Here is a 13,521-nt window from a genome sequence, read left to right on the forward strand (position 1 = left end):
GAAGTATATTTGCCATTGCTAAAGCAACTTGAATTTTCCTAATAGTCTTCTCTTTGTATCTATGTTTTTATTTTTACTGAGCGAGACAAATATCCTTTTGGTTGTACTCAATCTCTGACAATAGCACCTCTATGTCAAACTTGGAAAAGTTTTTTTTTCTCCACTTTTTTTGGTGGCGGCATTGTATTTCATGTCAGGGCTTTGTTTATCCAGACAGGAAGTAACGGGATGATTTTGACCATATGGTGGTTGACCATATGGTAGCCTCGTGGTTAGAGCGTTGGACTAGTAAGCGTTGCAAGATCAAATCCCCGAGCTGACAAGGTAAAAATCTGTTTTTCTGCCCCTGAACAAGGCAGTACTTGTTAAGCCTATGGGTTCCCCTACAGGAACTACACCCCCCCCCCCCCCCCCGTTCAGCTGAAACGGTCACGCAGGGAATGCAAAAATAAAAAAATAAAAAAAATGTTTAACCTCCACACATTAACAAGTCCAACACCTCAAATGAAAGATAAACACCTTGTTCATCTACCCAGTGTGTCAGATTTTTAAAATGTTTTACTGCGAAAACACAGCATATATTTATGTTAGAACACCACCAAAACAAAGAAAAAACGTAGCCATTTTGTACCACAAAAGATAAAATGACAAAAGCAGGATAAAAAAAAATCAATCACTAACCTCTTGAAAATCTTCATCAGATGACAGTCATATAACATGTTACACAATACATTTATGTTTTGTTCGATAATATGCATTTTATATCCATAAATCTCGGTTTACATTGACGCCATGTTCAGAAAATTCTCCAAAATGTCCTGAGGAATTATAGAAAGCTACGCCAGATATCAGAAATACTCATCATAAACTTTGACTAAAGATTCTTAATGCAACCACTGTGTCACATTTTTTTTTTTACGTTACGGAAAAAGCCTAACATTGCAATAATCTGAGACGGCGCTCAGACGTAACAATATTTCTGCGCTATGTTGGAGTCAACAGAAATACAAAATTACAACATAAATATTCCCTTACCTTTGATGATCTTCGATCAGAATGTATTGCAAGGAGTCCTAGTTCAACAATAAATTGTTTTGTTTCATACTGTTCAATTCTAGTGTCCTTGTGTCACGCCCTGGTCGAAGTATTTTGTGTTTGTCTTCATTTATTTGGTCAGGCCAGGGTGTGGCATGGGTTTTTGTATGTGGTGTGTTTTGTATTGGGATTGTAGCTTAGTGGGGTGTTCTAGCTTAGTCTATGGCTGTCTGAAGTGGTTCTCAATCAGAGGCAGGTGTTTATCATTGTCTCTGACTTGGGAGGAGATCCTTGACAGAGAAGGACCCTGGGAACAGCCTGGAGAATATCGCCACCCCAAGGAAGAACTGGAGGCAGTGAAAGCGGAGAGGCGCCGGTATGAAGAGGCAGCACGGCGACGCGGATGGAAGCCCGAGAGTCAGCCCCAAAAATTTCTTGGGTGGTGGCTCAGGGAGAGTGTGGCAGAGTCAGGAGTCAGACCTGAGCCAACTCCCCATGTTTATCGTGAGGAGCCAAGGAGGAGACCAGAACCAGAGCCGGTGTTGGAGGTGAGCGAAGCAGAGACTGTGAAGGAGTTAATGGGGAAATTGGAGGAGAGAGAAATCTGCCAGGATCTGCCAGTCAACCACACTCTTCCAGATCCGCCAGTCAGCCAGATTCTTCCAGATACGTCAGTCTGCCAGGATCCGCCAGTCAGCCAGGCTCTTCCAGATCTGCCAGTCAGCCAGACTCTTCCAGATCTGCCAGTCAGCCAGACTCTTCCAGATCCGCCAGTCAGCCAGACGCTTCCAGATCTGCCAGTCAGCCAGACTCTTCCAGATCTGCCAGTCAGCCAGACTCTTCCAGATCTGCCAGTCAGCCAGACTCTTCCAGATCCGCCAGTCAGCCAGACCCTTCCAGGTCCACCAGTCAGCCAGGATCCGCCAGTCAGCCAGACTCTTCCAGATCTGCCAGTCAGCCAGACTCTTCCAGATCTGCCAGTCAGCCAGACTCTTCCAGATCCGCCAGTTAGCCAGGATCTGCCAGAACCGCCAGCCAGCCAGGATCTGCCAGATCCAACTACCTGCCTGAGCTTCCTCTCAGTGCTGAGCTTCTTCTCAGTGCCGAGCTTCCTCTCAGTGCCGAGCTGCCCCTCAGTGCCGAGCTGCCCCTCAGTGCCGAGCTGCCCCTCAGTCCCGAGCTGCCCCTCAGTCCAGTGGGGTTCTGGGTGAGGACTACTAGGCCATGATCGGCGGCGAGGGTGGACTATCCAAGGACGCAAGGAGGGGGGACTAAGACTTTGATAGAGTGGGGTCCACGTCCCGCGCCGTAGCTGCCACCATGGACAGACGCCCACCCAGACCCTCCCCTATAGTTTTTCGTGTGCGTCCGGGAGTCCGCACCTTGGGGGGGGGTTCTGTCACGCCCTGGTCGAAGTATTTTGTGTTTGTCTTCATTTAATTGGTCAGGCCAGGGTGTGGCATGGGTTTTTGAATGTGGTGTGTTTGTATTGGGATTGTAGCTTAGTGGGGTGTTCTAGTTAAGTCTATGGCTGTCTGAAGTGGTTCTCAATCAGAGGCAGGTGTTTATCGTTGTCTCTGATTGGGAACCATATTTAGGCAGCCATATTCTTTGAGTGTTTTGTGGGTGATTGTCCTTAGTGTCCTTATGTCCTTGTTCTGTGTTTATTGGCACCAGTATTAGGCTGTTTCGGTTTTCGTTACGTTTATTGTTTTGTAGTGTTTGTATTTAGATTCTTGTTGCTTCAGTTTAATAAACATGGATCGTAATCTACACGCCGCATTTTGGTCCGACTCTTCATCACACCTAGAAAACCGTAACACCTTGTAGCAGCATTTGCTACCACTTTTAGCTCAAATGCCCAAAAAATGACTTCTGGTCCAGGATAATTTTGGATCAAAACTTCCAAATTACATATTACAGGTCGACGAAACTGGTCAAACTAAGTGCAAAATCAATCTTCAGGATGTTATAATCATACAAATCTAATAGCATTCCAACCGGGCCATCCTAGTTCATCTGGGGCTGATTGGAACAGATGAAGCACTCCAATGTATTCGCGCCTTCAAGCACCTGAATCTTTTGCGACACTCTAGCACTTTCCTTCCCATTAGGTCAAAATTCACAGCAAATGCTCCATTACACTTTCTACTGAATGAGGACATCTAGTGGAAGACATAGGAAGTGTTTCCAGATCCATAACTTGGTGGGAAGGGAGGGGCGATGACGTCAAAGTTGCCCCAACTTTCAAGATTTCAAAACTAGTTTGCAAGATTGCCTGCCCTGTGAGTTCTGTTATACTCACAGACATAATTCAAACGGTTTTAGAAACTTCAGAGTGTTGTCTATCCAATATTAATTATAATAATATGCATATATTAGCAATTTAGGACAGATTTGATGCAGTTCACTATGGGCACGCAATTCATCCAAAGGGGAAATACTGCCCCCTATCTCTACCCACTGTTCCTTGGCCGTCATTGAAAATAAGAATTTGTTTTTACCTGACTTACCTAGTTAAATTAAGGTAAAATTAATAAATATATATATATATATATATATATATATATATATATATATATATATATATATATATATATATATATATATATATATATATATATCTGTATAATTAGGGGTGTTTCAAAATGCAAATAGAGAACAATTGGTATTTATCAAGCTTCTACCGGTATGCGTTTGACGCTCGTGGGACTGTTCGATAAATCACACTTTTTCTATCCTTACGAACATTCTAAATTCCATTAGTAAAATAGTTTCTACGCAATATCGATAAATGAGGCCTGTGGAGTCAGCACAAAGTTACAGTCTCTCTCTCTCTCTCTCTCTCTCTCTCTCTCAGTTTTATTCATTTCAAAGGGCTTTATTGACATGGGAAATATGTTTATTTTGCCAAAGCAAGTGGAGTAAACAATAAACAAAAGGGAAATAAACTGTCACAATGTGATCTGTTTCACCTGTCTTTGCACTTGTCTCCACCCCCCTCCAGGTGTCACCCATCTACCCCATTATCACCAGTGTATTTATACCTGTTGTTCTCTGTTTGTCTGTTGCCAGTTCATTTTGTTCGTCCAGCCTACCAGTGGTTTTCCCCTTGCTCCTGTCTTTGTCTAGTTTCTGTTTTCTAGTTTTCCCGGTTTCGACCATTCTGCCTACCCTGAGTCTGCCTGTCACACCACCCTGGATTATTGACATCTGCCTGCCCTGACCCCGAGAATGCCTGCCATTCTGTACCTTTTGGACTCTGATCTGGATTACTGACCTCTGCCTGCCCCCTGTTTTAGTAATAAACTTTTGTTTCGTCGACACTGTCTGCATCTGGGTCTTCCCTGAAACGTGATATAAACGAGGGAAATAAAAAAATTAACACTAAACATTACACTCACAAAAGCTTTAAAATAGACAATTCAAATGTTAAATTATTGGCCAGGTGCAGTGTTGTAACAATATGTGAATAGTTGAAGTATGAAAGAGAAAATAAATAAACAGATAAATATTGGTGGTATTTCCAATGTTTGTGCTCCATTGGTTGCCCTCTTCTCATGGCAACAGGCCACAAATCTTGCTGCTGTGACAATGAGGTATTTCGCCTAACAGCTTGGGAGTTTATCAATGTTTGACTTGTTTTCAAATTCTTTGTACGTCTGTGTGATCTGTGGGAAATATGTATCTCTAATGTGGTCATACCACAGGATGTTGGTGGCAACTTAATTGGGGAAGATGAGCCCATGGTAATGGCTGGAGAAGAATAAGTGGAATCCATGTATTTGATGCCATTCCATTCGCCCTCTTCCAGCTATTATTATGAGCCGTCCTCCCCTCAGCAACATCCACTGGGTCATACATTTGGCATTAGGTTAGGAGGTGCAGCTCAATTTCCACCTCATTTTGCGGTGTCTTGGAATATATAATCAAAGGGAAGAGAGACGGCAGATTCTTTCAAACAACACTTTTTTATAAGATTTACAAAAATGAAGCAAATCAGCCATCACCGAGAATGGCTCAGAGTTGAAAGCTTAACAAACATAGCCGGGTCTCTGCTTTTATAGAGGAAATACATACAACCCCTTTCTGTATACGTGGCAGTCAGCAGGTAGTGTGTAAAAGGTCATTAGTTGTCTGTGCAGACTGAATATAGCACAAGGTTGATTGCCCGAGAGCTCAACTATCTAACTGCATCCACAACAACAAAACACTATAATGTGCTCCTTTCTGCAAGTTTCCATACATGTGACTTTCTGTAGATAGTAAACCCATGGGATGTCACATGCTGTGGCCGCACCCAAGTGGACCTGAGCTATAAGCCCTGTCTTATGAATAAGTCCCACAAAGACAAGTTTGTATCAAGTTAGAAAAGACACTAGCATTTAACAAGAGACAATTATTTTATCTTATTGGTGACAGGGGGGCAGTATTGAGTAGCTTGGATGAATAAGGTGCCCGGAGTAAACTGCCTGCTACTCTGTCCCAGGTGTGAATATATGCATATTATTAGTCGTATTGGGTAGAAAACACTCTGAAGTTTCTAAAACTGTTTGAATGATGTCTGTGAGTGTAACAGAACTCATATGGCAGGTGAAAACCTGAGAAAAATCCAACCAGGATGTGGTAAATCTGAGGCTTGTAGTTTTTTTTAACTCAGCCCGTATTTTAGATACAGCCTCTCTCAATAGCAAGGCTATTTTTTGTACATAGACAAGGATTTTCTTAATTTTGGGTCAGTCACAGTGGTCATGTATTCTGCTACTGTGTACTCTCTGTTTAGGGCAAGATAGCTTTCCAATTTGCTCTGTTTTTTGTTGTTGATTCTTTCCATTGTGTCAAATAGTTATGTTTTTACTTTCTCATTATTTGGTTGGGTCTAAATTTGTTGCTGTCCTGGGGCTCTGTGGGGTCTACTTGTGTTCGTGAACAGAGCCTCATAATCAGCTGCCTGAGGGGACTCTTCTCTAGGTTCATCTCTCTGTAGGTGAGGGCTTTGGTGGAATGTGTTAACATTGCTTCCTTTTAGGTGGTAGTAGAATTTAACAGCTCTTTTCTGGATTTTGATAACTAGCGGGTATAGTCCTAATTCTGCTCTGTATGGATTGTTTGGGGTTTTGTGTTATACTGTACACAAAGTATATTTTTGCAGAATTCCACATGCAAAGTCTCAATTGGGTGTTTGTCACATTTTGTGAATTATTGGTTGGTGAGTGGACCACAGACCTGACAACCATAGAGGGCAATGAGTTCTATAACTGAATGAAGTATTTTTAATCAGATCCTATTTGGGATGTTGAGTTTTATGTTCCTTTTGTTAGCTTAGATCGTCCACAGCCTTGTGGAAGTTACCTGTGGTGTTGATGTTTAGGGTGAGGTAGGTATAATTATTTGTGTGCTCTAGAGCAAGCATTCTCAAACTGGGGTACGCGCAATGCTGTCGGAGGTACGCCAAATAAAAATGTGCTTCACGTACCAGCTCTACTGGTAGTACTGCTACTACCAGCAGTACCACACCTGCAACTGTCGACGACACAAGTTGACCTGCTTCCACGAGGACATCCAATGCTAGCATCAGAAATTCTACATTTGTCTTTAGCCCAGCTAACATGGACACTGACAATTGTGAAACTGATTCAGCCAAAGAGCTACTGCCCCCTTGTCCGGGACAACAGACAGGGATGTTGGACCATCGAAGAGGCGCAAATATGATGACAACTACATTGATTTGGGGTTCACTTATATTGAGAGTAGTGCCTTTCCTCAGGTACAGTGTGTTATATGTGAAAAAATACTATCTCACATCTCGATGAAACCTTCACTCTGTGCAGAGATTAAAAAACAAAACATTGCAATTTAAAAAATAAGTTTATTGAGCAAGAATTAAGATGACTTTCCAGTAGAAAGACATGCATGAAAGCAACAGAAACCATTAATAAGAAGGGGCAAGAAGCGTTTTATATGGTGAGCTACTGAGTGGCTGGGACAGGCAATCCCCATACTATTGTGGAGGACTTAATTCTTCCTGCTGCAGCAAATATGGCTGTGACAATGCTGGGGGGGAAAGGCCAAGAAAAACTAAACTATGCCTTCATCAAACAACACTGTTTCACGACGCATCAGTGACATGGCAGGAGATGTTTTGAAACAATTACTGCTTCGCATACAAGCCAGTGAATTCTATACGTTACAGATGGATGAGTCAACAGACGTGGTGAGCCTGGCACAGCTCCTGGTACATGTCCGTTACGTATATGGGGGGTCAATCAAGGAAGACATCCTCTTCTGCAAACCAATGGAAACGAGGACAACAGGAGAGGACATTTATAAAGTACTGGACAGCTTTGTGACATCAAATGGACTTTGGTGGTCAGGATGTGTTGGTATCTGTACTGATGGCGCAAAAGCCATGACAGGGAGACATAGTGGAGTGGTAACGTACGTACAAGCAGTTGCTCCCGACGTCACTTGGGTACACTGCAGCATCCCCCAAGGGGCTCTTGCTGCCAAAGGAATGCCTGATAACTTGAATGACGTTTTGGACACTACAGTGAAAATGGTTAACTTTGTTAATTAAAGCAAGGCCCCTGATCTCCCGTGTATTCTCTGCACTATGCAATGATATGGGCAGTTTTTACAACATATAGAAAGAATTGTGCTGGTTATCAAGGGGCAAAGTATTGACACGCTTTTTTGAATTGTGAGACAAGCTTAAAGTTTTCTTTACTGACCATCATTTGACCATATGCATGATGACGAGTTTCTCACAGGACTGGTCTATCTGGGTGATGTTTTTTGAATGATCTGAATCTAGGATTACAGGGACTCTCCACAACTATATTCAATGTGTGGGACAAAATTGTCTGCATTAAAAAGGACCACACACAGGTCTTTCCATCATTGTATGATTTTTTGTGTGCACTGAACTCAAGCTTATGTACAATGTCAAATGTGATATAGAGAAGCACCTGAGTGAGTTGGGTGAGCAATTGCGCAGGTACGTTCCCGAAATGGATGAAACAAACAACTGGATTCATTATCCCTTTCATGCCCTAAACTATTGATATCTGAACAAAAGAGCCTCATCGATTTTTCAACAAGCGTTTCTGTGAAAATTTAATTTAATCAGAAGCCACTGCCAGATTCCTGGTTTGGGCTGCGCTCAGTTTATCCTGGGCAAATCACGCTGTTAGGACACTGATGCCCTTTGCAACCACGTACCTATGTAAGAGTGGATTCTCGGCCCTCACTAGCATGGAAACTAAGTACAAGCACAGACTGTGTGTGGAAAATTATTTAACTTTTTGGGGATCAGTGTCCCTTCCACTGGACGGTTGAGCTAACGTAGGCTCATGAGATTATCCTGAGGTTGTAAGTAACAAGATCATTTCCCAAGACCGACATATCTGATATTGGCAGAAAGCGTAAATTCTTGTTAAATCTAACTGCACTGTCCAATTTACAATAACTATTACCGTGATTACCATGCTATTGTTTGAGGAGAGTGCACATTTTTTGACACGGAACCCTACGGAACTTTCGTTACGCACACCTGGCCCCTAATTGTGCCCTTGGACCACCAGTGTCCTGTTGATTATTGTTAAAAATGTAAGTTGGTGCGTGTGAGTACCTGTGCTGTGTGTTTTGGGCTTTCGTGCCCTTGTGGATTGCGCAGATGATTACGGGTCTCGTCCCGTGTCTTAATCATCATGCGTGTGTGTTATTTATTCAAGGTACTCCTCGCTCTTTTGTTTGGGTTTCAACACTGTGTCTTTGTATGGTGTTTGTTTTGTCGTCGTCCCAGTGCCTTTACATCGCACGCTGTAATTTGGGATAGATAAACCTGTATTATACATTCCTGTGCCTGTCTCATGAATCATTCATTCCAGCGTGACAGAATAATCAACCTAAGGGAGACAGCGGGAATGGCCCGTTTGAAGACGCTGCGACTGGTCCATCTGGCTCCGTTGCAACTTTGGCAGCTGTAACTGGCCCGTCTGACGCCGTCACAACTAGTCCGTCCTGAGATTGACTGTCAGGGACCAAGTTTGAAAATCTGTGCAGAAGATCTAGGTGCTGCTGCAGGCCCACCTTGGTTGTGGACAGAAGCACCAGGACATCTGCAAACAATAAACATTTGATTTCCGAGTCCAGTAGGGTGAGGCCGGATTCTGCAGACCGTTTTAGTGCCCTCGTCAAATCATTGATATATATGTCTCACCCAATGGCCCTGGGTCAATAAATCTGTGTGTTTATTGTCAATTTTAACTGCACACTTTTTGTTTGTGTACATTGATTTTATAATGTCATACAGTAATGCGAAAAAGCAAGTATACCCCCTGGAAAGGGTTCATTCTTCATTTTTTTTTACATATTTGGACACATGGATATTCATACTAAATTCCAACCACAGTCATTGATAAAGGTAACCAAATTTAACAAATCATACAAAAACAACTTTGAAAATGTTAAGAAATGAAAATTATCAAAAATGGCATTTCCTTACGCTGATAAAGTCAGTACAGCCCTACCTTTACCATCACATAAAATGGCAAAAATTTGAATCAGGTGCACCAAAAAAAGGGGCAAGTGATTAGAAAATCATTAGAGTAATGTCCAGCCTTCCATAAAGATTATAAACTTTGTCTGGTTTGATCTTAATCATATTAGTGTGTGGTAATACATCATGCCAAGATCAAAGACATATCTGAGGCCCTCAGAAGAAAGATTATTGATGCCCATAAGTCTGTGAGGGGTTACAAATCCATTTCCAATCAGTTCGAAGGACATCATTCCACTCTCCAACGGATCATCTAGAAATTGTGACGATTCCAGAACACTGGAAATCTACTTAGGACAGGTCATCCCACCAAATTCAGCTCAAGAGCTGACCGAAAGATGCTTACAGAAGTCGCTAAGAATCCCAGGGTAACATCAAGGGATCTACAGGCCTCTCTTGCCACAATCAATGTCGAAGTGCATGAGTTAACTGTCAGAAAGAAACTCCACAAATTTGGCCTACATGGGAGGTCAGGAAGGAAGAAGCCACTGCTCTCAAAAAAGAACATCAAGAACTGACTTTTCTCAGACAACACCTGGGTAAAACTACTGAAACAAGTGCTCTGGACAGATGAGTCTGTCCAGAGCAGGCATTGCGGCTGTGTGGCCGCAATACCGGACACCATGTTTGGGGTAAATGAAACACTGTCTTTGAGTGAACCTCATACAACCTCATACATTTACTCAGGAAATGGTTTTCACTGAGGAAATGTTGGTGGTTGCTGTTAATGATACTGCAAAAGTTTTTTCCAAAGATTGCTGTTGGTTCCACTGTAATTACTGGATTCAAATTTGTCTAAAATTTTGTGGATTGAGGTAATTAGACCTTGGTTCCAAATATTGGGGAAGATACCAGTACTGAGGATAATGTTGAATAGTTTAAGGATAATGTTGAATAGTTGTGGTATGTATATTTAATCATTTAGTTTAGTATACCATCAACACCACATGCCTTTTTGGGTTGGAGAGTTTGTATTTTGTCCTGTAGCTCATCCAATGTAAATTGGAGAATCTAGTGTGTTCTGATACTATTTAACCTTTTGTCATTGTTATTAGTTTTCTTAGATTTTCTGACAGAATTTATATTTGATATGTCAGCTGAGATGTAAAATATATTGTTCAGGCTTCCTACTGCTAAGTTTACACCTTCACTATTGCAGGGTAACATTTTGTCCAGGAAGTTGTCTAGGAGGGATTGGATTTGTTGTTGGCCAATTGTTGTTTGGTAGGTTTCTACACTACCCTCCTTCCATCTACAGCATTTCTTAATATCGATGCCTGATTTTGCTGTGATCTGATAGTGGTGTCAGTGGGCTCACTGCGAACGCTCTGAGAGACTTCGGGTTGAGGTTAGTGATGAAGTAGTCTACCGTACTACTGCCAAGAGATCAATCAATCAATTCATCAATCAAATGTATTTATGAAGCCCTTTCTACATCAGCTGATATCTCAAAGTGCTGTACACAAACCTAGACTAAAACCCCAAAAAGCAAGCAATGCAGGTGTCAAAGCAAGGTGAGCTATAGGTGTACCTACTGTAGGAGTCATCTCGAAGCCTACCATTTATTATGTACAGACCCAACATGCGACAGAGCTGCAGGAGTTGTGACTCATTTTTGTTGGTTATGTTGTTAAACTACAACTATGGGGTGCATATGGGGGAGGGAATGCTATCACCTCCAGATACCATTCCCTCCTCCAGATAGGTGTAACTCTCTCAGATAGGTGTAACTCTCTCTCTCTCTTGCTCTCTCGCACTCTCGCTCTCTCAGTGCATGCTGGGAGTGTTTTGTAGTTGAGAGGCCGTGTGGAGGGCTCTGTCCTTACATATGGTATTGATTCTGTCCTTGGTCTTTTCTTGACATTTTATTTTCTATGGTGGACGGTTAACACACTGTTAATTTAGTGGTACCCACTGTTTTTGCTCAATGTTAGGAAGGAAGAGGACAGAGTTATAGTTTCCTGGGGTTTGAAAGGTATGGTGTGCACAATAGATTCGCAGCCTAGAGAGGAGGAGACACTGTCATTATGGTATGGATTCAGGTGTGTTCCTGTGAAGGGAACACACCTGAGGTTCTGCTCGGAGTCGGCGAACAGGTAGGAGCTAAATTTATACATTCTGCATCCAGAATGAACAAAGCTGTGGTTGTGTTCATGAAAATAGTAAATTTAGTGGGTAGGCTAATTACTAGTAAAATATTTGTAAGGGATATGTTGGTGCCGATTTCTCCTATTTTGACTCCTACGACAATGGTTATAGTTGCAAATCTGCCTCTGTTTATTACAGATGATCAAATCCGGAGAGAGCGGAGTCATTTTGGTGAGTTTGCTAGGGGTTTTCGTGTACTGTTGGCAGGTTTTGAGTCGAATGCCGTTAACCATGTTGTGTCGTTCCGGAGGCAAGTCTTCATGTTCCTGAATAACAATGAGCAACAGTTAAATGTGAATTTTAAAGTGAGGCATGGGGAGGGGCTCTATGCAGGGTTTGCCAGCACAGATAGTTTGGGGATTTGGGGCATAAGAGCTTTGCATGCCCACATAAAGCCCGTAGACAAGGTGTGGGAATAAGTGCCAGTGAGGGAAATTGAGGTCAACGTGCAGGGGGCCATGAGACGCAGGCAGCAGAGGCTGGGCCTAGTCATGCTATCGATGGTGGTGTAGATGAGGCTGGGCCTAGTCATGCTAGACATGGTGGTGTAGCTGAGGCTGGGTCAAGTCATGTTATGGATGGTGGTGTAGATGAGGCTGGGCCTCGTCAGATTATGCTAGTGTATGAGGAGAGTAGAGGGGGGAAGGGTAAGCAACTAGGGGGAGTGGAGAAGCGTGTCAAGAGGAAGAAAGGAGGTGGGAGGGGAGTGGCGGGTGTCGTCAAAGGCACCAAAGAGCCTTTGCCTGGTGCTGGGGGAGGAGTCCCCAACTAGAGAGAATTGGCATGTTGTCCGGATGGGAGATGGAGATGAGGAGGAGGAATGTGAGTCCGGGGAGGAGGACGATGACGAGTTGTTTTCAGACTCCTCAATGGGTCCAGAGCTGACAGCGAGTCAGGCAGAGGGGTCAAAGAACACAATGAGAGAACAGTCAAGGTTCCTGAATGAGACTAAAGGGAAAAAGGTTTATCTTGAAACCTTTTTTGCGATCCGGGAAAGTTTGTAAGATCCGTACAATGGAAAAATTGAAAAATAAGGGGCATGTTGTCCTCTCACCCAGGAAACATTTTAGGTTGAGTAATTGGGTCACAACCGTGTGTGTAAGGGTCTACCTTCAGACGCTGTTTAGATTAATAGTTTTTTTCTGGCACTGGGGCTTTTTGAGCTTTGCTATTGGTCTCCTTCTTTGCTGGCTCACAATTTATGGAGACCCTTCGGGTAAGCTCGCTTAATATACATGGTGCCACAGATTCGGAAAAGAGGAGTATTTTGAGTGAATATGTAAAACAAGTACTGTTGTTGTTTCTGCAGGAGACACATGGTGATGTGGTGAATGAAGTCGATTGGGGGCTCTGGTAGAAAGGGGCAAGTGTGCTGAGCCATGTTGTGTGCTACCATTCTCCCGGTGGGTTTTTCACCACATAACCATGGCTCGGATGTCTATTTCACTAGGGCCTCGGCATGCATGCTATTGGAAGTGTAATGTAAAGCTCTTACAAGATGCCACTTTTTGCTCAGGTTTCTAGACTTTTTGAAAAGGTGGGGGCAGCAAAGAGAGGAGTGTGAGTCTCTGAGTCAATGGTGGGAATTGGAAAAAGTCAACATTCTGTTTTTCTGTCAACAGTATACAGCTCTCTCATCAGAGGCTAGGAGAGTATTGGGGGAACTTGAGCATAGTATCAGTAAAGTGGAGGTAGAGCTGGTGGAGCAAGGCAATGTAGGTCTACAGGCTCATTTAGCTGAATTACATAGGGACCTGGGCAGTTTTTTCCAGGTTAAG

This window comes from Oncorhynchus masou, chromosome 24 (assembly GCF_036934945.1).
Source record: "Oncorhynchus masou masou isolate Uvic2021 chromosome 24, UVic_Omas_1.1, whole genome shotgun sequence".
NCBI classification, from domain to species: Eukaryota; Metazoa; Chordata; class Actinopteri; order Salmoniformes; family Salmonidae; genus Oncorhynchus; species Oncorhynchus masou.